The sequence below is a fragment of the Chamaea fasciata genome, unplaced genomic scaffold (genome assembly GCF_029207755.1).
Source record: "Chamaea fasciata isolate MVZ Bird 193981 ecotype frontalis unplaced genomic scaffold, bChaFas1.0.hap1 SCAF_36, whole genome shotgun sequence".
NCBI lineage: Eukaryota > Metazoa > Chordata > Aves > Passeriformes > Sylviidae > Chamaea > Chamaea fasciata.
Genome location: NW_027094121.1, coordinates 2,307,547 through 2,332,510, shown reverse-complemented (window position 1 = coordinate 2,332,510; position 24,964 = coordinate 2,307,547). Strand labels below are relative to the sequence as shown.

Genomic DNA, 24,964 nt, shown 5'->3' with positions numbered 1-24,964 from the left:
TTCACGAGATTGTTCAAGTCGAGCACAGCCATTCTGTTCAGCAGACACACGGGCAGGGACTTCTTGGAGTGCTGCTCTGGCACCCATTCTTTGGAGGAGGGGATTGCAGGAAAGAAGAAAAGAAGCTCATCAACTACTGAAGAGGAAGAGTCACTGACAGGAAGCAGTGGGTTAAGAAATGTGAGGGGAAAAAAGGCAGAAAACATGAGGTGACAAGTGTGAGAAATGGGAGAGGAAAAAGGAGGGAAGTGTGAGGGAAAAAAGGGAAGGAAACCTGAGTGGGAAAGGGTGAGAAAACTGAGGGGAAAATGGTGAAGACGTGAGTGAAAGTAGGAGAGGAAGGTGAGAGGAGGAAAAGGCAGGACATATGATGGGAAAATTCTAAGAAACATGATCAGGGAAGGCTGAAAAACATAGAGGAAAAAATGGAGGGAAATGTGAGGGGAAGAGAGTGAGAAAATTACTGGCAGAGAGAGAGAAACAGGCAGCAAATGTGAGGGGAACATTGTGAGAATCCTGAGGGGAAAAGAGGGAGAAACCAGAGGGCAGAAAAAGGCAGGAAACATTAGGGGGGAAAAAAGGGTGGGAAGTTGGATGGGAAAAGTGGCAGAAAACAGGAGTGAAAAAAGGGCAGAAAATGCTAGAGGAAAAGTAGAAGCAACATGAGGGGGAAAGAATGATAAACGTGAGGGGGAAAGTGGGAGAAATGTAAGAGGGAAAGCCTGGGAAACATGAGGGCAAAAGTGAGAAACATGAGGAGATAACTTGGAGAAAAATGACTGAGGAAAGGAGAAAAGCATGAGGGGAGAAAAGGGCAGGATAAGTGAGGGGAAAATTGTGAGAATCGTGAGAGAACAAAAAAGCAGGAAAAAGCGGGAAGTTGGGGAAATGTGAGAGGCAAAGCGTGAGGAAAGGGAGCTGAAAAGGGTGGGGAAAATGAGTAAAACTTGGGAGGCAAACATGAGAGGAAAACTGTGAGACTCGAGAGGGGGAAGGGGTGGAAATGTGAGAGGGAAAAGAACAGGAAATGTGAAGGGAGAAAAGGAGAGAAGGCAGGATTGGCATGACAGCTGAAATGATTCCTAACACATTCCCCCATGCATTTGCCCATTTATTGCACTAGCCCAGGGCTTCTCTGTATGTCCGTCTCCCCCTGTGCCTTGATTCCTGTTCGGAAGCAGTAGAAGTGCAGGATGTGCCCACCAGCAGGAGCTGCTCCAAGCTGGGAAGGGGCCAGGTGGTGCTGATTTCCAGAGGCTTCTGTGTCCCAGGTGAGGCCAGGGCAGGAGTGGGTTGAAAGGTGCTGCTGCTGCTCCTCTGTGCCAGAGAGCCCTGGCCGGGCAGGGCACGGCGCCCACTGCACTGCGGGCTCTTTCTCCTGCCACAGCTGGGCACACCTGGCAACAAATCATGACGACTTGTGGGGAAACCAAGGGCTTTGTGGAGGCTGCATTGCTCTGCACACACCCGGGCCACCTGCAGCACAGAGCTTTGGCCCCCAGAAAGGTAAACCCGAGGGGAACAGCTGGAAAAGGTTTCATTTTCACCTGTCAATAGATGACTTTATTTCAGTGCTGGGTGCGTGGGGAATCACTTTCCTAACACGTGCTCAGCCAGAAATCCCACCTACTCATTTGTAACCATGGAAATAAGACCTACTCATTACTTTGCTGAAACTCACAGGCTAAACATTCCCTCAAATTAGTTGACATATTTAAATCACTTCTCAGAAGTTACTGACAGGAGAGTAGGGCTCTCTTGAGAGTCTCGGCTGGTCATTTGGGGAACATCCCATTCCTGCAATTCTCCTCTGATGCTCAAGAGCCTCCCACAACCACTCTTTTCCCCCTGAATGCATTCCAGCTACCTTCTTAGGAAGACTACTCTATTCTCAAGGCTAAGGAAGCCACTTGCACACATCAATCACTGCACTGGGGTATAGAGAGTTCAACACTGTTAATGGGAAGGGAATCCATGATTTGTTGCAGTTCAACATTTTCTCAACACTTTCTTTCTCTGGGCATTGCTCACAAGCATTTCCTCAATGCACCTTGAAAAAGTTTTTCCTGATTGAAGCCACATTGTGTCTTTCCTTCAGCAATTCAGAAAGAAAAACACAAATTGCCTACTGAAACCTTTCTACTGCCAAATCAGTTCACTGCTCAAGCACAAGCCTCAGGCTCCTGCCCGATTCCCTCTGTGAGATAGGAGGTAATATTTTGCTTCAGCTGAAGGGTTATGAGAAGAAAGAAGGAAAGTGGTTGGTTCTAGGTGTTGTTAATAAGGGTTTGGATTTGTTCTAGTTAATTCTTTGGGTGTTGCTGTGAGCTGGGAGAGGGGCCAGCGTGAAGACCAAACCAAAAGGGAAGTAGGAGAAGAGGGGAGGGGACAGAAAAGGAGGCGGTGGGGACAGAATACAAGTTTCCTATTTCCCGGCCAAAGGGAAAGGGGACACGGTTCACCCTGGGCTGGGAAAGGCAATAAAAAGCAGCATTTTCTGTGTGTGTTGTGTGTGTGTTTGGCTCTTGGGAGAGGGAGATACACACCCAGCTCAGGTGAATCCTTCCTAAGAAACAGTTCTCTTTGGCTTTGATGACTTTGTCACCCCATTAAATTTCATCTGACAGTTGGCTCTTCTCTAACACCTCTCTATCTCCCAGCAGCTCAGGGCTGCATTGCTTGCTGTGTGCCAGAGAGCTCAAGGCAGGCTGGCCTGGCGCCCCGGAATATTTCTGCAGAACACTCCGGATTTCACCCCTTTGCTCTGGCTCAGTGCACAACTCCAGCACTGCAGGCGCTTCCTCCCAGAGCCGTGTGAGGCCCCGGCTCCTGCAGATGTGAGCTGACAAGCTGTCCCTGCCTGCCGCTGGCCTCGCTTCCCCCGGCAGAAGCGCCGTGCCTGAAGGAGGCTGCCCTGTGCCGGAGCCTGCGGAGCAGCCCGGCTCCCTCCCCTGTGCCCAGAGCGCTGCACACACTGCTCACCTTGGCCAGGAGTTAGAGGGCAGCCGGCACAAGGGTGGCAATCCTCAGCCAGGCCTGCAGCCCTCGCCTGTGGTTTGCCTTTCTCTGCTCCTGTGCACGCTCCGGACGGCCGATGCCACCGGTCTGTGCTGTGCCCAGCACGGCCACGCTTCCCCTCGGGAGAGCCTTCCCCACTTTCCAACCGTACCAAAGAAGCCATCAATGTCACTCTCCACCTCTAAGAAAAAACTGACACTTCAGAAGAAAATGTTGAGCTTTCTCAGAGGCTCAGAAGGAGGGGAATCTTTGAAAGGAGTTGAGGTTTCACAAACTTTATTTCCAATCCTATGCTACTATCCTACTCCACTGTCCTAGCTGCAATCCTACTCTACAGTCCTATTCTACAATCCTTCTCTATACTGGTGTTGGAGAAAACAGTTGTCTGATTCCTGTCTCCTCCTTCCACTCTTTCACTGAAGTGATCAGTGGCACCAGGCTGGACACAGGCTTGGCTGATGTTACAAATGGATGCTGCACAAAGAAAAAAAAAAAAAACAAGAATGAACCATTACTTTGCAAGCTAAGAGCCTCAAAGGCAGGGCAATATTTTTCAAAGGAAAAGGAGATTGAATCAGAGTACATCTAAGGAGCAACAGTGGGGCCACATTGGCACAGCTTGCTGCAAGAGCTGCTATGTGCCCCAGGCCTGGAAATATCTCCGGTCTGAGCATCCTGATCTCTTGAAAGAGGTCCCTGGTCATATTGCAGGGCACTTGGAGCAGATGACCCTTACAGGCCCTTGCCAGCCCAGCCCAGTCTAGGATTCCTGACTGTTCTCATTTGAACAGCACCAAGAGTGGAGGTGAGGAGGAGGAGGCTCCCCTGATGCCTTGCACTTCAGTGCAGGAGGAGCCCGTCCCTGGGACACTGTTTCCCCTGCAGCCCCTTGGCATTTTACCTGCAGCAGCTCCTTGGCAGACCAGCGCCGCGCCTCGTCTCTCTGCAGGCAGCAGCTCAGGAAGTCACACAGCAAAGGGGAGCGGAGCTTGGGCTGCTGCAGCTTTGGGATCCCTTTGGTGGCTTTCAGGAGTTGAGCCTGAAGAGAAAGGAAACACGAGTTTCTCACCCGCTTCTTTCACGTCTGGAACTGCTCTCCCAGATCCCATTGTTTCAGGTGCACTCTGCAGTGGCACTTTCTGCCATGGCACAGAGGCAGAGATGACTTTCCTGACCAACAAAACACCCAAAGCCCGATGCAGCCACAGCTTTCCCAGCATCCAGCAGCTCTTGCCTTGGCAGTTGATTTCATTGACTGGCCTTGTTAGTGGAAACAATAGCAGCAAAAGCAGGTTTCCTTCTCTGAGGGTTCACCTGAGCAGCTTGACAGGCTATTTGGAAGAGGCACTTTGCTCTACTAATTCACTCTACTATTTCCAAAGATAATTACATGAAAAGAATCTCTGCAGCTCTTGTTGGTCCCTTAAGCACAGCTGCCATCAAACCAAAGTCATCAGGCTTTTTCCTTGGTTCTTGAAAACAATGGGAATTGCAAGCAAAGAAAGGAAATCCCTCAGTTATTCCTCAGGTAAGGAAACAAACATTTGGAATCTCATCTTCCACACAGACACATGAAGATGCATGCACAAATGTCTTGGGACGAAAATGCCTCTTTGGGCACACAGGAAACACCTGCACCTCCGTCTCTCATCAGACTGCAAATTTCAGCTTCCCTTAGGCAGCAAAAGGAAAATTTTGGTGGTCAAAGCAGAAGAGGGAGAAACGCCATCCATGTGGTAGCCCTCTGCTCATTTGGACACTCAAGTCAATGCATTAATGGCATGGCCATCCTAGAAAGTGCCTGGAAACAAAGGGGTGGGTTTGGCCGGCTCTCCACATGGCCAGGCTTCATCTTAGTGACATGGAGGTGACGGCTTGGGTTAGGAAAGAAAGACGGTCACTGAGTGTTTCAGCAGCACCGCACAAGAAGCACAAGAGACTCTGTGGCCTTCACACCCTCTTGTTAAGGTTTCAGGCAAATTTCCTTGTGAGAAGAATGGGGGTGCACTTCTTCTCTCCAAACCACTGTTTTATAAACATCCTCGGGTTTGGGTTACTTTCCTTCATTTCAGGAAAGATAACACCACTTCTAAGATGCTTGTTTGCTGCTATTAGGGCTGTCTACAAAGCCAAAAGAGCTGGAACGACTTCTAAGCCAAAGCCCAGTGTTGCCTGAGAAGGGAGATTGTTTGCCTGGGCTAAGGCTTGAGTTCCCCCACGGATGCAACCAAAACCCCAGCAGATGCTGATGTGCTGCCGGGACATTTTCAGAAAGGGACTGTGGTGGAAGTAGTTCCAGCGGATGGCAATGGCATTTTGTCCAGTGGCACACACAAAGTGGGATGGGGGAGAAAGACAGCGGGATCAGAGAGTATTTACACCTTACCATGGCAGAATTTTCCTCCCAGTCAGGAGCTTCTCCTTCCACCATTTCAATGACCACGATTCCCAAAGACCATATGTCCACTTTGGGCCCATAGGGTTCACCGTTCACTTCAGGTGCCATCCACTGAAGAGTCCCAACCACCGATCTCCGTCTACTCTGCTCAGGGGTGAGTTGAGCAGAGAGGCCAAAATCAGCTGGGGAGAGAGCAAAAGACCGTTTTTATTTGAATCCTGTGCAATTAGGAAAGCACGCAAAAGAATTTCCCGGTAGAAGTTTGAGAATGTGCTCTTGAATCTCCTGGACAACTGTCCCTGCTCTGTTTCCTCAGGACTTTAGCCAAGGAAATATGGTGCTGGCTGCTTCAGAAATCCCCACATTTTTTACACTGCCTCCAGCAGGGGCTTTTCAAACTTTAGACATGTAGCTCCCTCCCTCTGGAAGGGACACGCACAGAGCAATGCCACTGTGGACTGCTCGAGCCTTGCCATAGGTCTGTGCACGTTGCCACCGCGTGGTCAGCTCACAACAGGCTCCCTGCACTGCCACCAGCGCCATTTTGGGGGGGCTGGCACTCACTCAAAAGCAGCCCCACAGCCCACATATCCCTGGAACGCTGCACCTGCCCAAGAATATACTGACCCAGCTTGACACAGCCATCCGTTTTGAGAAGGATGTTGAGGCTTTTCAAATCTCTGTGCATCACATGGTTGGCGTGGAGAAAATGCAGTCCTTGCAGGCACTGAGAGAGAAACCAGAAACAGGAGGGCAAAAATCAGTGATGTGATTTCATCACACAAGAAAGGAAACAGCTCTCCAAGATTCCCTCTCCAGGGGAATGAGGAGTAATGGCAGAACACAGTGCCACTGAGGGGAAGAGCTCGCTGCTCCAACACAGGCAGAGCAGCACCTTTCTAAAGAAAGGCATGTCAGCTTGCCAAAGAGCAACAGCAACTGCTGGTGTAGACTCTGCCCTGCAAACCAGCCAGGATGACTGCTGCTGCAGTGGATGTGCTCAGAAGCACACAGCACTCTGGCTGCACTGCTAACCTTTCCAGCTGAGGACTCAGAGAAATGAGTCTCTCTTTCTTCTTTGCTGTTCCTTTCAAATGCTCCCACCATCACCACCTTTGCTTTTACAGGCAAGGAATGCAGTGTCAACAGGCCAAAGTTTAGAGAGGCAAGATGGAGAAGAGCAAATACAAGAGCCAGAGTGAAAATGCAACAGCAGGAGACAAGAGGACAAGAACAGAGTCCAGTGAGTGCAGGGGCACTGGCAGGCAGTTCATTTGAGAGGCTCTTGCTTGCCCAGACCATATCAGCCACACAGAAACAAAGCCTGGCTCATGGAATCGCTCCTGTTCTGAGCCCCTTTCCCAGACAATCCTGCCCAAGCTCTGGGAAGCACAGCTGGGATCCCCGACTGACCTCCCGACTGATGATGGCAATCTCGTCTTCTGTCAGGCGAGTCTTTTGGATTGTGTCGTAAAGACTGCCTCCATCCATGTACTCCATCACCAGCCACAGTTCTTCATGCACAAGGTAGCTGAAAGAAGGGAACAAGGCCATGCAGATGAACATGCATTCGTTGGTTCCTTTGCTTGATTCTTGTTTCCGGGTCGCTTTGTGACAAGGACAGAATTAAAAGAATTAAAGACATTCCCTCCGGGCTGTGGGTTGTTTGCAGTCTGTGCAGTCTCAAGGAGAACAGCACATCTGTCAAAAGGAGATGTCTCTGATGGCCAGCAATCAAAAAGTGCAGTTTAGTATACGCCAAGATGAAAAACCTGTCCCGCGTGGTATTTCTGGAAAGAAGCACCTAGTGTTCCTGGCATGGCCAGCCCTGGAAAAGAGGGGCAACAATCCAAGGGAAATCCTCCCTAGCATGCTTCATCAGCATTGAAGAAACCTTAAAAAATCCATCCTGAGACAACATGGAGGCAGCCAACTTACAGGGTACTGACTTCTTATGGTAGAGTTGATGCAGGTTTTTGAACAATTTTTCAACTATGTGTTGGAAAGCCAGGGATGACTCACGGAGATAAACTGCACTCTCTTCCCATCCATTGGAGATGAGTAGAGAAATAATAATGAAGCAATAATTAACAGCTTTCTTTTCTGCCAGTGTCCAAAGTGGGGTTTTAACCTTGCATGCTTTTACTATGTAAACAAACCTTCATGGGATGAGACCATGACCACTCACCCGTCTAAATAATGGACAAGATGGGGACTCATATTCCTCTTCATGACCGTGATTTCAGTAACAATATCCTCCATCTCGCTCGGTCCCCGAAGATAGATTTTCTTGATGGCCACCTAGAATGACATTGAAAATCACTAACTTTAGAAGTTGGAGGAATGAGACCAAAACACACATGGGGAGAGAGATTTTGCAATGACACCGCCAAGCCGTGCCAAAGTGCCTTGTAATTAGACAAAGGAGTAATTAGGAAGTGACATTCCTACAGCCCATTTCTCTGCTCCTTTGGGGGCCAGATCCAGGACACGTGGCCACTGACCACATTTTGCCTTGTCCACTTGTTAGCAATGGTGTGTCAACTCTCACCCCCCCAAAGCTCTGAGCACACTCTCTGTCTGTCTGTACTTGAGAAGAAGTAATGCGTGACTTGGTACTCTGTGGATACATCTCGGGCTATAGGCAGGGCTTGGGGCTTTTAGGGACACCTTGCAGATCTCTCCCTACGTGCAGTTCCCAAGTGCAGCACTGCAGGTGGCTAAGGAACTGCCAGGAACATTCAGATGTATTTGCTGGCAGCCAGAAATGAGAATTCAGGACTCTGAAGCCGTAGCCCCAGAGAGCAGTGAGATGCTCCTTTGTTGGAGCATCTGAGAGCCAGGGAGAGCATCCTTCTCTGAAAGGAACCGCTGTCCTCCTTGCCTTCCTTCTGGCAGCTGAGCAGGACAAAGACTGCCCCAAATGCAGTTGGCAGGCTGGCACCAGTCTGTGCTTCTTGTGCCTTTGCAGCACAGCTCTAGCCACAGCTGCAGCCGCAGCTGACACGAGACAGGAAAGCCCTGGAGAGCAGCAGAATCTGCAGGGGCTCTTGACATTTACCTCTCCGCCCGTGGCAGTGTCGATCGCTCTGCAAACCTCTCCAAAAGCCCTAGAAATAAAACAGCAGCAAAGAAAGGAGAAGCCATTTAGACCTTGGAGTGAAAGCCAGCCCAGACAGGAGATGTCTGCTGGAAATGCCTCCAACCTGCAGCATGCAGGAGGGCACTGCCAGAAGGCAGATGATGCATGTTCCTCTCCAGTGCATGGGCACTGGGCCTGTTTCTGAAGCATTGGGGTTTAGTGCCTCAGCTCCAAAGGCCAGGTGATTCTTTCATCGTGGATTTCAGTTTCTAAACTGGGCGGTTTTTATCCTCACCACAGACTATTTCCTTCAGCAAACTCTTGGGAAGAAATGCTCCTGAGAAGTGTTATCTGACTGCCATGATAGGGGGTAGGTTGCTGTTTCTGGCAATGAAATAGAAGTGTCTTTGATAATGCCTTCTGACCACACTTCCAAATTCCGGCCGGTACTGAGAGATGGGGCAGACTAACCCCAGTGTCTGAATATGTTTGCAGCTTGCCTGACTTCACACTTGACAGATATTCCAGCAGCAAATCAGCTGCCCCATGATTGTGTAGAAGCAACTGTGGTTGGACTCACCCTCTGCCAACAATTTCCTTTTCGGTGTATTTCCTCCGGGGATTTTCTGTGCTCACCATTTGCCCTGAGGGAAACAAAATGCAAAATGCTCACTTGAAAGCAGACATCCCACCATCCAAGAGATACAAAAGGCAGCCCTGCTGGGGCTGTACAGTCTGGCCTTCTGAGTCCTTTGTGGCCAGCTGGGTAACAACAACAACAACAACAACAATTGCAACAAGACAGGCAGCTCTGCAGTACAAGCAGGTCAGCACAGAGAATGATTTTCTACAGTCCTTTGAAGAGATCTCTTGACAGAAAACAAAGCACAGGGAGATGCATTCCCAGGAGAGGAGGGCATCTTCCCCACCTTGCAGCAGTTTCCCAAAGGAATGCCTTTCCCTTTGTAAACCCAAGCAGCTCATGCTCTAACCAACCCCAAGGGGCCTTCAGCAGCAGGACCCTCACCCTTGATGAGCAGGCTGAGCTGGAAGACGCCCTTGCCCGTGGCCCACGTGAAGAACCACACTGCTTCTCCTCCCCCTGACAGCAGGGATCAGTCCCTGCCATTGCACTCGCCCTCTCAGCCCCGCACACGTGCCCACCTTCCCGCAGCGGGCAAGGGCAGCAAGGACAGCAGTGCTCCTCAGGTGCCGGCGGGACACGGACAGCTGCCCAGAGGAGATGCTGACCCTCTGTGAGCCCAGCCCAGGCCGTGCAGGAGCCGGCCCAGAGCAGGGGCTGCTGCCTCGGGGCAGCTCCGCGCTGCAGCGGCCGGCCGGCAGCGGGACTCTCCCAGCTAAGGAAGGCTCCAGCCTCGGCGCTCACACCAGCCCTCAGGGCCAGGGCAGCCACCGCCACAAAGCTGCCAAAGCCCAGGCACCAGCACTGACAAGCAATGGCAAGAAGGCACGGCCACACCCAGCCCCTTCCAAGCTGCTGCCCCCACTGAGGACACAGCAGGATTGGCTTGGAGAGCAGACACACCCAGGTGCACGTCAGTGCCCTTTTGTGCCAGCAGGTGATGGGAGGCAGAGAGTCAGCTGGGCTCTCTTCTCAGCCCCACCAGGTCTTATCTGAGGGCACAGGACGGGCAGCTGCTCTAGGCAAGAAGCAGCTTCAATGACTTGTGCTGTACAATCACAAAGGGCACTGAGATGAGGAGGATCATTGGGTCCAGCTATGCTGACACGTGCTCACAATACACTGTCCCTCAGAGAAGAAAGACACAAGACGTACTCATGAACCCCAGGAAGTCATCCTCATCATACTCCATCTCCTGTTGCTGAGCAGCAGCTTTGTCAGTGCTGGAGATGAAGGAACTGCCCAGGCTCCACTGCTGAGCTGGGGCAGGCCAGGCCCCTTCAGGTGACACTGCTGCTCCTGCTGCTGCAGCTTCAATAGAAGAGCCTGTGGAGATCTGAGACAACAAAAGAGTTTGTGTCAGAAAAGTGGCTGGCAGAGATTAGCCCCAGATCCCATTTTAAATGCAAGCCCTTAGGAAGGTGCTGTCAGCCAGTGACTGGGAGCTGCTGTCAGGCTCAGCTTTTTCACCTTTCTGCCCACAATTCACATTAATTCAGCCACTTCTTTCTGCTTCCCTGCCCACCTCTGCTTCCATTTTACCAAAAGAACAACCTGGCAACCAAGGCACCAAAATCCCTGACTTGAAGCAGAAACTCCACGTCCCCAGTGTGTCTCTGAAATGCTCCCAGGTAAGCACAGCCAAGAAGCTCGTGGGGACAAACCGCCCCAAAAAGCTTGTGTTGTCACATCAATACTTTTTGTGCCTGTGGGTACTTGGCGAGTCTGTGGAGGGGGACAGGTGTCCCCAGACCACAGCGTCCCCTACGTATCCACCAAGGCTGAGCACAGTGCCTTTGACATGCTCCCTCCTCTGCAGACAGGGAACCTTCCTGCTCCAGGCTGGCCTCTATCAGAATCCCAGCAAGCTGGGGCCTAAACATGGCAGCTCAAAGCCCATTTTCCAGCTGTCACTGGCTGAGGGGAATGGCTAGGTCTGGCAGGACTGCAGCACTCGGCATCCTCAGCCACCAACAGCAAGAGCTGGCTGCTCAGAAACTTGCAGCTCTGCCTCGCACTAAAGACAGCACCCTCCAGAAGTGGCACTTACCGTCTTGGAAAGTTGCGGCTGTGGTGTGACCACAGCTGGAGCCTTGTGGTCATTTGGCTCCTCGTTGGCTTCTTGTCCAGGAGCAGAGGAAGCCGGAGGGGAGTCTGTTCTTCCTTCAGTGATCTGTGGACAGACAGGAGCGTGAGATACAGGCTCATTTAGAACCTTCCTTCTCTTCAGCTCTAGAACCAGCTCTACTAAGCACAAATCATCAACTTGGAGAGCAAGGATATTCTAAGTCCCTCAGACTAAATTCTAATGGGCTGATTCAACTGGACTTGGCAAATTGCTCTGAATTAGATATTCCCCCCTGGCTACTATCAGGAAGCAACGTTCTCTCAGCAAAACTGGACTTTTAGTTCTTTTAAAGCTCTGGAATGGAAAATTAGGAAATAGCCGGTGATGCCTTTGCTCTTCCTGCTGTAGACATGGAAATGGATTTTCTTGCAGCCTACTCAGCTGGCCCTCTACACTCTACTGCCACAGGCCAAGCTCACAGCTTGCTGCACAATTTTAAACACCAGGAACATCAAATGTGCCTTTCTTACTCACCTCAGCATCAGAACCTCTGAATACCCGGCTCAGGTGACCTGCAGTGGGCAAGGGAAAATGAAGCAGATGCTTTGAGAAAACTGGAGACAACCAGAGCATTTTTAGAAGATCTTCCAAGAAGGCCTCCCAGTCTACATTTTCAGAGTTGTCCTGCTTGACCCAGCAAATGGAGGAAATGACAGACTCTGCTGCCACAGACTCTCCCATGGAGGGAACGCAACCCCTGCAGGTTCCCTTGCAAATGCTGCCCGCACGGCCCTGGCTGCAGGCAGCCCGTTTTGAGCTGAACGTGTTGACAGCACCTTTACCCAAGTGGCATCCAAAAGGTCTTTCTGTTTCCAAATCAACTCAATGCCCAAGAAAGAGCAGGAAGACATACAAAAGGCAAGTTAGGTGACACCCAGGGAAAACCTCTACTTACGTGCCAGGTGAGTCAGGAAATAGGTGGAATATCCAACTCCATAAACGGAGCAAACTACAGCAGCCAGTTGCCCATTCATTGTGGCAACTGCTGTGCAAGTTTGCCAACTGTTCTCTAACACTATCAAAAAGCAAGTCTCCTGTCAGTGTTCACGTGCCCACTGACAGTCGCCTCAAGTTGCAAGACGCTCCTGCACTGAGCAAGCTCAAGAGCTGCTCTGACACCCCTGAGGCCTTCCGTGAAGCAAGGCAACCTCGTGATGTCACCATGACCACGTGACAACCGTGCCCTGACATCACAAAGCAAACGCTCTGCCTTGGTCTGTGAGTTGATACAGATGGAGAGACTGATGTTTGTGTAGGCCTAGGCTGCATTTTTACCTCTTTCCCCGCTCAGCTGCCTGTTTCAGCTCTTGTTTCTCCCCCTGTGCCCCCTGTGTCCCCTGTTGCTGTGCTGGGTCCGAGCTGGCGGCCGGGCCGGGCGGAGCAGCAGTTCCAGCCCCGGGTGTCCCTGGAGCGCTGGGAGCTGCCGGTGGCCCCAGGCACTGTCCCCTGAGCCAGTGCCATCTGCTGTCCTTGTCCAGGGGTGCTGCTCTGCAGGGGGGAAAGCAAGGATGGAGTGAAAGGTTTTGAAGATGGGGCGGCTGGAATCCCTCTGCTTAGAGTTCTTTTTAAAGATATATGGACTTGAACATAGAGAGGGATAATTATATGGATATTTATACATGTGGGTATGTGCTATTTGTATGGGAATATTTCTATCTATATGTTGTTATATTTATAAATGTATGCTATGTATTTTTGTGTCTGTATATATGCATACGTCTTTGTAATAACATATGTATATATGGATGTAAGTATATGTATATGTAAGTACACTGTTCTATGTGTGTTTAATTCTATTTCCTATGAATACAGTGGTGTAGGTATTTCTATTTATGCAGTTGGAGTTATATGGCTCTTTAAATAGGTATATTGGTATTCCTAGAAGTAAATATGTTGAGGAATGGCTACATGACCAAGGCCACGTAGACATGAGAGAGCTTTGCTGAAATCACTTGCACAGAAGCCTGCGAGGTCAGCATGACCCTGAATGCAGCTGTGTTACCATAACAAAGCCTTGGAGTTGAGAAGTTTGAGGGAGAAGCTTAGTGATAACAAGTTGTCCTGGGTTGAAGTATATTCTATCACCATCTTCATGAACTGTTGAAATCAGGTGAGGCAGTGCTCCCTGCCTCCTCCACTCTGGCTTATCTTCTGTTAATGGGCCATCAGCACCTTTGCTACACAGCTCACAGATAACCCCCTCCTGGACTACCTCCTGTTAATGGGCCCATCAGGCCTTATCACATGACTCACCATCCCATTGTGGGATGCTCCGCCCAGAGGGAGAAACCAAGCATTCCAGCCTGGATATAAGCTGAGACTCTGAACACCAGAGGGGCGCTTACCCACTGGATTCCCAGAGGACCCGAGCTACCAGACCTTTCTACAGGATCACTGCTTCAGGAAGACCACCTCATCTGGACTGCTTCCATCACTCCGCTCAGGTTGTATTCTGACTCTGTCAGTGGTCTTTTGTATTATTGCATCTATTTTATTTTACTTTCTTTCCTTTTTCTTTCCTATTAAATTGTATTTCTGACTTGGAGCCTCTCATTTGTTTTGCCTTCAAACTACTACATTTTTGGCGCCCAACGTGGGGCACGAGGCACTGAGAAAAGTCAGAATTACAATTTTGTATTGAAGAAGACACCTGTTCGCTATGATGCTCAACATGCTTACATGTGTCTTATATCTATCTCTCTATATTTTTCCACAACTGGGGTACTATCTGCCAGTCTTAATGCTCCTGCGTAGACCAGGGTATGGTACTAAAATTGCTTTAGTGGTCTATTATGTCCATTGCTTGATAAACTCTGAGGCAATGAACATTATTCAGAATATACACCCACTTTTGTTTTCTTGTTCTGGTCTAGGATGCTACATCTGGGGCCTCAACAATCTCACCCAGCCCCTGTGGGGAGGGGTGAAGAATGACTTTTTCCAGCTTTTCAGGCATGACACAGCAGTTTTTGAAAATATGGAATACCCTCTGGATGCCAAGGACAGCATGATGTTGTTGTTAGTCCTGCTTTGTCTTCTCTGCACGGCCCGCACCATGCTTAGAATCAAAACACTACATGGAGTGATACAGCGTGTTCTGAAGGAAGAGGAAGAGGGAAAAAGAAGCAGAGCAACGAGATCAGTGTCTACACAGAGTGTCACAGAGGTGAAAGGAACCAAAGGCAAGGCAACAGTGTCCTCATCTACATAGACCGTCACAGAGGAGAAAGAAGCCAAAAGTGAGGCAACAGTGTCCACATCTACGCAGACTGTCACAGAGGAGAAAGAGACTAAGGGTGCCATCAGCATCTCCACACAAACCATCACCGAACCGGAACAGCCTAAACCAGTAGCAGTTGCCCCCGTTCAGAAGAAGAAATCAAGGACCAAATCAGTCCGCATAGTGACTGATGAGGGTGCGGCAGGACCTTCACAATCAGCAGAAGAGACAGAGCCAGAAATCATCACTCGCTCTCTATCTCTGGGTGAGCTGCGTGACCTGCGAAGGGAATTCACCCGCCAGACCAACGAGTCCATCCTGACCTGGCTGCTCCGCATCTGGGACGCTGCAGCCAATGACACCATTCTGGATGGAAGTGAGGCCAGGCAACTGGGATCATTGTCCCGGGATGTGGTCATTGACCAGGGGATTGGGAAAAGCCAAGAACCTCTCAGCCTCTGGCAGCGACTGCTAACAAGTGTGAAGGATAGATACCTTTGTAAAGAAGACCTCCAAGTGCACCAAAGAAAATGGAACACAATAGAACAAGGTATCCGATGCCTGAGGGAATTGGCTGTGTTGGAAATCCTTTTTTCAGAAGATGAGAGATTTCCTAAAAACCCAGATGGTGTCCAGTGCACATCACGGATGTGGTTGAGATTTGCACGGCTTGGACCCGAGATGTACTCACGTTACCTGGCAACACTGCAATGGAGGGAAGGTGAGGACAGGGTAGGTGTCTTGGCTAATAAACTAAGAATTTACAAGGACACTGTCACTGCCCCAGTTCGTACCCATGTCTCGTCTGTGGAGACAAGACTGGCTGAGCAAGTCCGGAACTTAATTGAAGAAGGCCATCAGAAACTGAAAAAAGAACTTAAGGAAGAAATTTACCATATCCAGCCAGAGCCAATGAGAGTCTCTGCCATTAAGAGCAGGCGCTCCCCAGCCAGGGAGAGAGGATACACACCCCGAAGTAACCTCTAGTCTTTTCTTCGGGAGCATGGAGAAGACATGAGGAAGTGGGATAGAAAACCCACCTCCTCCTTAGCAGCCCGGGTACGTGAACTGAAAAGAGAAACACCTACCACAAAGAGCCCATCTAGAATCAATGTTGCTCCGGTCTCTCGTGCACAGAACTCCAGACGGTACAGGAATGATGATATGACTGATCCTCTTGAAGGAACCTCAGAAACATATTTACAAGAAGAGAGCAATGTATGCCATGACCAGAAATAAGGGGGCCCTGCCTCTAGCCAGGTAGAGGAAAGGGACAATCGGATCTACTGGACTGTGTGGATCCGATGGCCTGGAACATCTGACCCACAAAGATATACAGCTCTAGTTGATACGGGTGCTCAGTGTACTCTGATGCCATCAAGGTACGTAGGAGCAGAACCCATTTCCATTTCTGGGGTGACAGGAAGATCCCAGGAGCTGACTGTACTGGAAGCTGAAGTAAGTCTAACTGGGAAAGAATGGCAGAAACACCCCATTGTGACTAGTCCAGAGGCCCCATGCATTTTGGGCATAGACTATCTCAGAAATGGGTATTTCAAAGACCCAAAAAGATACCGCTGGGTTTTTGGCATAGCTGCTCTAGAGACAGAAGGCATCAGACAACTGAGTACCTTGCCTGAACTCTCAGACGACCCCTCTGCTGTGGGACTACTGAAAGTTGAAGAACAACAGGTGCCGATCGCCCGAGCAACAGTGCACCGTCGGCAATATCGCACCGACAGAGACTCTGTGGTCCCCATCCATAAGATGATTCGTGAGCTGGAAAGCCAAGGGGTGGTAAGCAAGGCTCGTTCACCCTTTAATAGCCCTATATGGCCCGTGCGTAAGTCCAGCGGAGAATGGAGACTGACAGTGGATTACCGTGGCCTGAATGAAGTCACACCACCACTGAGCGCTGCCGTACCAGACATGTTAGAGCTTCAGTATGAGCTGGAATCCAAGGCAGCAAAATGGTATGCGACCATTGATATTGCAAATGCCTTTTTCTCCATTCCTCTGGCAGCAGAATGCAGGCCTCAGTTTGCCTTCACCTGGAGGGGCGTGCAGTACACCTGGAACCGACTGCCCCAAGGGTGGAAGCACAGTCCCACCATTTGCCATGGACTGATCCAGGCTGCACTGGAAAAAGGTGAGGCTCCAGAACACCTGCAATACATTGACGACATTATCGTGTGGGGAAACACCGCAACAAAAGTCTTTGAGAAGAGAGAGAAGATCATTCAGATTCTCCTGAAGGCCGGCTTCGCCATCAAGAGAAGCAAAGTCAAGGGACCTGCTCGAGAGATCCAGTTTCTAAGAGTGAAGTGGCAAGATGGACGGCGTCAGATTCCCACTGAAGTCATCAATAAGATCACTGCAATGTCTCCACCAACCAACAAGAAGAAAACACAAGCTTTCCTAGGTGCCATAGGCTTCTGGAGGATGCACATTCCCGAGTATAGCCAAATCGTGAGCCCTCTCTACCTAGTTACCCGCAAGAAGAACGATTTCCACTGGGGCCCAGAACAGCAGCAAGCTTTCGCCCAGATCAAGCAGGAAATCGCTCATGCGGTAGCCCTTGGCCCAGTCAAGACGGGATCAGAGGTGAAGAATGTGCTTTACTCTGCAGCCGGGAGCCACGGTCTGTCATGGAACCTTTGGCAGAAAGTGCCGGGTGAGACTCGGGGACGACCACTGGGATTCTGGAGCCGAAGCTACAGAAGATCCGAAGCCAACTACACTCCCACAAAGAAGGAAATCTTAACCGCCTATGAAGGAGTCCAAGCTGCCTCAGAGGTGATTAGTACTGAAGCACAGCTGCTTCTGGCACCTCGACTACCGGTGCTGGGGTGGATGTTCAAGGGAAAAGTTCCTACCACACATCACGCCACCGACACCATGTGGAGCAAATAGATCGCCCTGATCACGCAGCGCGCCCGTATTAGAAACCTGAATCGCCCTGGGATTCTGGAAATTATAACAAACTGGCCTGAAGGTGAGACCTTTAGATTATCCTCTGAAGAAGAGGAAGAGCAAGTGACACGGGCCGAGGAAGCCCCACCATATAACGAGCTACCAGAGAGTGAGAGACGATATGCCCTTTTCACCGACGGTTCCTGCCGAATTGTAGGTGCTAACCGGAAATGGAAAGCTGCTGTATGGAGCCCCACACGACGAGTTGCACAGGCTACCGAGGAAGAAGGTGGATCGAGTCAGGTCGCAGAGCTTAAAGCTGTCCAGCTGGCTTTGGATATTGCTGAACGAGAAAAGTGGCCAAGGCTCTATCTCTACACTGACTCATGGATGGTAACTAATGCTCTGTGGAGATGGCTGGACCGCTGGAGAAAGGCCAACTGGCAGCGCAGAGGGAAACCCATCTGGGCTGCTGAGATTTAGCAAGACATTGCCACCCAAGTAAAAAAGCTGACCGTGAAAATTCGACACGTGGATGCGCACGTACCCAAGAGTCGGGCTAATGAAGAACATCATAACAATGAGCAGGTGGATCGAGCTGCCAAAGTGAAAGTATCTCAGGTTGATCTAGACTGGCAGCACAAAAAAGAATTATTCCTAGCTCGTTGGGCTCATGATGCCTCTGGTCATCAAAGGAGAGATGCAACATATCGATGAGCTCGTGACCGAGGGGTAAACATTACTATGGACAGCATCTCCCAGGCTATCCATGACTGCGAAACCTGTGCTGCGATCAAACAGGCCAAGCAAGTGAAGCCTCTGTGGTATAGCAGACGATGGTCAAAATATAGATATGGAAAAGCCTGGCAAATTGACTACATCACCCTTCCCCAAACCCGCCAAGGCAAGCGCTACGTGCTCACCATGGTGGAAGCAACCACTGGATAGCTGGAGACCTACCCTGTGCCTCATGCTACTGCCCGGAACACCATCTTGGGCCTGGAAAAGCAGGTCCTGTGGAGACATGGCACCCCTGAGAGAATTGAGTCAGACAACGGGACTCATTTCAAGAATGGCCTCATAAGCACTTGGGCCACAGAACACGGAATCGAATGGATATACCATATCCCATACCATGCACCAGCTGCTGGGAAGGTAGAACGCTGCAATAGACTGCTTAAAACTACCCTTAAGGCACTTGGTGGAGAAACCTTCAAAAATTGAGAACAGAACTTAGCGAAGGCCACCTGGATGGTCAATACCCGAAAGTCCATCAATCAAGCTGGTCCTGCCCAGTCTGAATCCTTGCATACAGTAGATAGAGATAGAGTCCCTGTAGTACACATGAGAGGTATGTTAGAAAAGACTGTTTAGATTAATCCCACCTCGGGCAAAGACAAACCCATCCGTGGGGTTGTCTTTGCACAAGGACCTGGTTACACTTGGTGGGTGATGCAAAAAGATGGGGACACCCACTGTGTACCACAAAGAGACCTTATTTTAAGTGAAAACTGTGTGTAGAATTTCATTATATATATATGTGTGTGTGTGTGTAGTTTAAGGAAAGTATTGATTTGGGATGATGTAGATGGTAATAGAATAAGGGGTGGATAATGTCCTGGGTTGAAGTATATTCTATCACCATCTTCATGAACTGTTGAAACCAGGTGAGGCAGTGCTCCCTGCCTCCTCCACTCTGGCTTATCTTCTGTTAATGGGCCATCAGCACCTTTGCTACACAGCTCACAGATAACCCCCTCCTGGACTACCTCCTGTTAATGGGCCCATCAGGCCTTATCACATGACTCACCATCCCATTGTGGGATGCTCCGCCCAGAGGGAGAAACCAAGCATTCCAGCCTGGATATAAGCTGAGACTCTGAACACCAGAGGGGCGCTTACCCACTGGATTCCCAGAGGACCCGAGCTACCAGACCTTTCTACAAGATCACTGCTTCAGGAAGACCACCTCATCTGGACTGCTTCCATCACTCCGCTCAGGTTGTATTCTGACTCTGTCAGTGGTCTTTTGTATTATTGCATCTATTTTATTTTACTTTCTTTCCTTTTTCTTTCCTATTAAATTGTATTTCTGACTTGGAGCCTCTCATTTGTTTTGCCTTCAAACTACTACACAAGTATATAGTTTTCTTTTACTGTAACCAATCAAATGTTAACAAGTGTGCATAATAAGAAGTAGCCTCAATATAATGTGTGCCTTTTGATCAAGAAAGTGAGGCTTGCTTATAAATCATATTGATTATGTGCGATCTTCCCACGTACGAGAAAGAGCAATATAAATATATCTAGCTTTATATTTACACATGTGCATTTACTTCTGTATTTTGAGGTGGGTGTATCTGGGTGTATCTTTTTATTTCAGCAGGTATGGAGATGTATAGTTGCATCATTGTATCGATTGAGATCTTCCTAGAGGACTGTTTAGATAGAAATACTGATATTTTTGTATTCCTAGATGGGCTTTAGGCTTGCAGTAATATGTAATAAATTAAGTTGCTAAACACCTAATTGATCTTTGTGTCTAAGTGAGTTGTTGTAGATGTTGGCAATAAATTAAGGTTTTCTTAACTGAAGTGGATATTTGTATATTTTTACATAGCATTGTTGTAAAAATCTAATAAATCCCTTTTCTAACTTAAATTGAGATATATAGTTAAATTAAATATATCGTTGTATATTGTCAGCACAGTAGAAGCAATTTGTAATAAATGACATTTTTCATGTGAAATCAATTCTTGTGCATTTGTCGATCAGCAGTGCAGCTGTAGGAATCTGCAAGAAATTACAATTGTCAACTGCGATGGGTGTTTTGTGATTTGTGCTGTCCAGAGCAATGAGCAGTTGTAAATATTGGAGGATTTTGGCTGTGAAAATCTCCATCCATGCCCAGCACATGCCCCACTTTCACTCAGGCTGGGCAGGGCAGGTGCAGATTTGGGATGGCAGCAGAGCCACACCTTGGCTGAGAACTCGCTGCAAAGGCAGCTGAGAAAACTCCGGGATTCCACGGAGCATCCAGCTCCAACCAGAGCCACCCAGGGAGGACAAATCCACCTGCCATGCCACGGGCAGCTCTTCAGGAAGCGCTCCAAGTGTCCCTCTGAAGGTCATCCTGGAGCCCAGGAGCCAACAGGGATCCTGAGCCAGCTCCGCTGCCTTTGGCAGCACTTGGCAAATGAGCTGCAGCAAGGGGGAGGCCGCAGGGCTGTGAGTGCTGCAGGCTGGGGATGAAGGAAGGGCCACGGACACCTGTGCTGACATGACCCAGAATCCACAAGGATTCTGGGGGAGAACTGGCAAGCAACAAGTTCCCACAGCCACGACAGTGATGGAAGCCCTTGCTGTGAAGTTCCCTGGAGGAACTCCCAGGGGAGTTGCTGCTATAAGAACTAGTACCAGAAGGCACAAATGTAGTAACACTAGGAGATGGCCTCTAGGACCCACAGGCAATAGCTTAGGAAAAGATCAACTATATATTTGATATATTCTTTTGATTATGGCATATCAAAATATATAATATGCAGCATTATATTTGATAAATTGCATATATGATACATATAAATATGTACCATTGAGTGCATTTTCATAAATATTTTCATTTCATATAGATTTGATATATTCTTCCCACTTGGGGGAGTGAAGATGTACTGCTGTTGAGAACCTTCTGCCCACACAGCAGTCAGGCCACAGGGCTGTGCATGCACACCCACCCACCGTCCTTGTTCTTCTCGGCATCTTGGGGCTGCTGTTGGCACAGAACTGGGATGAATTGAACTCGACACACCTGTCCATGTCCAGCCTGTCATCAACGCTGATGTGGCAGGGCACAACACACAGCTCTCAAATCACTCACATTATCATCCATGCTTTCATTCCTGCTGGGGAATGGGGAACTTAGAAACACCAAAGACACAGAAAAGAGGTGGAAAAAGTTGGGATCTTTGGTACACTGCTGCTACCCTCATGGAGGAACATTTGTTGGGTTTTTTAAGGTCATAACTTTCCAAAAACTAGCAAAGCGGCTCAGCATCGGTCACCCAGTTGTGAACAGTTTTCTTGACTTGGCAAAACTGCAGTGCTAACTGCGGACTCCGTCCTTGGTTCAAACCACCTGCCCTGACCTGCAGACAAAAGCACCAGCACCAGCAGAAACTACATCAGCCACTTTTCTCAAAAAGCTCTCTTCAATATGTGAGAGGAAAGGAAAACATATCAGACAGTGTGGATTAATGACAAGACTCTGAGCAACAGTTAAAAAGCAAAGGGCCGCAGCTTCTCTGGGACACCCCTCGTGCTCCAAGGCAGCCAGGCCGCCCTGGCTGCCCGGGACCCTGCGCTCCACGGGCTCTGCAGAGCTGCACAGCGGGGAGGCAGCCTCGGGCACCTCAGGCCCTGGGCACCAGTGGCCTTCTTGGTCTGGACGGCTGCCTCTGGGCAAATGCAGCCTGCTGGCCCTCTGCTCTCAGCCCTAGCCCGGCCTTGCAGGGCTAATCCTGCTCCCGGTCTGAAACGTGCTCAAGGGGGATTTGTTTGTTTCCAGCTTTCCAGGGCATTGATTTGCACCACAACATACTGAAGGACTAAGGCCTGAACAACAGGTCCTGAGCTAAATCTGCCCTCTGGATGACCCTTCCAACCAAATGTTCAATGGATCTGCTCCTTAACCAAGTCTTACTATCAATAGGATCGATGCATTCATTCATTGGTGAAACACATCTTTATCTTTCAGCATGAAGAAATCAGACAAGGCTACATCTGGCCTTGCTTCCTCCTTGAGCCCTGGACAGGCTCAGGGAGAAAATAAGAGGAGAAGGAAATCAGATCTCCTGCCCCAGAAGGTCTGTCAGATTGCTCGTTCACCACTGTCAAAGCTGGGCTACTCTCACAGTGCAGTCAGAAGCCTGGTGGCCAAGAAAGGGGGAGGCAGTGTAGGATTTCCTAGTTCCTCGCAGTGACTTTCCCGAGCTTTGCTGGGACAGCTTTCCCCACCTGATGAGTGGATCTGGATGAAGGATAAATAAAAAGGGTGTCTGCTGATGTATCTTTCTTAACCACTAGAGGCAACCTTTTGTACCAGTGATAAGGTGCATTGCTTACCTTCTTCTTTTCTGATTTGCCTTTGCACTCCTGCATGATAGTAAATTACACTGTTGCTTCAGCTGGTGTCTGTGTCTGTGTCTGTGACTCTCCCTGTTGCAGACAAGTAAAAAATGTTATTAAAGAAAGGTCTTATGGAATATGGATGAGGCCATGCTACTTCAGCTAAGCAGCTAGCAATAGCCTGCAAGCTCCCAGTTGAAAACTGTTTAGAGAAAGAGAAGTTTGTTCACACAACAACCTATTCTTAGGGAGAAAAACAAGTGCATCTGCATAAATATTAGCTCTGTTCCATCAGAACCCACCAAGGAAAAATGTAAACAACCTGAAACTTAGCACATACACACAAATGACCTTCTGACCAATAAATGAGGCAGTAAGAAAACTACCAGTCAATGGGTGCTGCACATGAGGTCCCTGAAAACTGGATAAAATAAGTGATGTGAATAAAGAATTGGCTTTATCGGCATGAAGGATATGGAGTCTCGGCTGATTCATTACAACATCTCCCCACCACCAAAACAAACACACAGCCAGTTGAGCACAAGACCTGCCTCTCTGCCAGCCCATTTCTCGGAAAACACCCCTGATTGCCATCTCTGCAAGTGCAATCCCCACTTTCCAACTACCTTTTCTGCAGCCAGGTGAGAAAAGTCGTCGCTCCCAGCTCCGGACACCTCCAGAAACCAACTGCTTTCAGCAGTCACAAGCCTGAAATATCAACTTCCTTACTGAACCAGCCCACTGGGAGCTCACACAGGGAGGCCTTTTGTCCAAGGATACCCACACAAGAGCTCGAGGCTGGAGCAGTTTGAAATGCAACTCCTCCCGATGTTAAACCACCCTTTATCAAATGAGCACATACCAACCTGCCCCAAAGGGAAAGCCGGCAGGAAAGAGAAGCTCTTCTCCTGCAATAGCAAGCTCTGTGCTTCTTTCTGTTCCAGCTGGAGAGTGGAGGCCATGGGCTACTCCTCACTTTGGGAAGGAACCCTGGGAAACGGCCGGATCTGGGAGACCAGCAGAGGGAAGTTCCCCAAAAGGTACAAAAAGGTTCTCTGCAGAGGGGGAAAAAAAAAAAATTTAAAAAAAAATTATATATATATATATAAATGAAGCATTTCAAAAAGTTCTCAGACAGAAATTTCTGCCCCAACATGACAACCCCAAAGTCTCTGTGGTCTTTCAGGACACATCATTTTTGTCAGTCCCCCAAAGCACAATCAGCTCCCCAACAAGACTTCAAGACTAAAGGACAAACCTTGCCCCCTCACCTCTCCACACCAGCCGAGGGAGTCTCTGTCCATTGCAAGATCTTTGTCAGTCTGCATTGGCAGGAGCTGGCTGCAGGAGGCATTTGCATTGGAAATCTCCCCAGATGGGGGGAAAAACAGAAGAAGCGATTCCTGAGGAAAGAAAATGGCAACATCCTTTGGGAAGACACCGGCGTGAGCTCCCTACAAGTGAAGGCCTTTCATCCCTTGCCTAAAGCAACATCCATCCATGGGGCAGCACTAGCGTTTTGATGACAATGCTGACAAAATCACTGCCCCTTCCTGCTGCTGTTGCTGACTCCAAATCATGAGAGATGTTCCAACTCTGCAAAAAACAGGCAGAGATGGCGAGAAAAAAACAGCTAGTCTGCTGAAAAGGTGACCAAAAGAATGCTTTCTCATGTCCCCTTTTCATCCTTTCCCCAGGCAAGACAAAGCAATGTCCTCTTCCTCCGTCACCGACGGTGACTCAGGTACAGGATGCAGCGTGGGGACAGAGTCCACCACTGCTCCCAGAGCCCGCCCTGGCCACGGGCTTCCCGTGCCCTACCGTGCTGAGCCGAGCTGTGCTGAGCCGAGCCGAGCCGCGGCCATTGCCCTCCGGCCGTTGTGGCCACAGTCGGCGATGGACGCCATGGCGGAGCTGCCGCTGCCCGCCGGGCTCAGCGCCGGCACCTTCCCCGCCAAGCTGTGGCGCCTGGCGAACAGCCCCCGCGTCCGCTCCGTGCGCTGGGACAGCCAGGCCCGGGGGCTGCTCATCGAGCGCTCCCTCTTGGAGCGGGAGCCGCTCGGCCCGGGCGGCTCCCAGGGGCCGGCCCCGCACACCTTCCGGGCCACGCGGTTGCGCAACTTCCTGCGCCAGCTCAACCGCTACGGCTGCCGCTAGGTGCCGGGCCGGCCTGGCGATGCCGGCGCCTGGCGCCACTACGCGAACCCCTGGTTTCGCCGCGACCGCCCCGACCTCCTGCTCCGCATCAGGCGCCGGAGCGCGGCCAACAGGCAGCGGCCGGCGGCGGGGCGGGAGGGGCGCAGGCGCCCGCCCTGCGGCTCCCAGCAGCTCCCCAGGGCGCCGCCGCTGCCGGACGGGCGGGACGGGCGCGCTGGCTTCAAGCCGCTGCCCCGGTTTTTAGGTGTCCACTCCACTTCCGGTGGGCACTGCAGTCCCAGGGA

General features: G+C 50.0%; 1 long non-coding RNA gene across 1 annotated transcript; it reads right to left on the bottom strand.

Annotated features, from left to right (window-relative positions):
• Positions 1-22,521: 22,521 nt before the first annotated feature.
• Positions 22,522-23,937, bottom strand: LOC136303540 (uncharacterized). The gene is made up of 3 exons (XR_010724249.1): positions 23,795-23,937; positions 23,390-23,578; positions 22,522-22,613 (listed from the first exon to the last, which is right to left on the bottom strand). It is a non-coding gene; the product is annotated as an uncharacterized lncRNA (long non-coding RNA).
• Between the last annotated feature and the right edge of the window lie 1,027 nt (positions 23,938-24,964).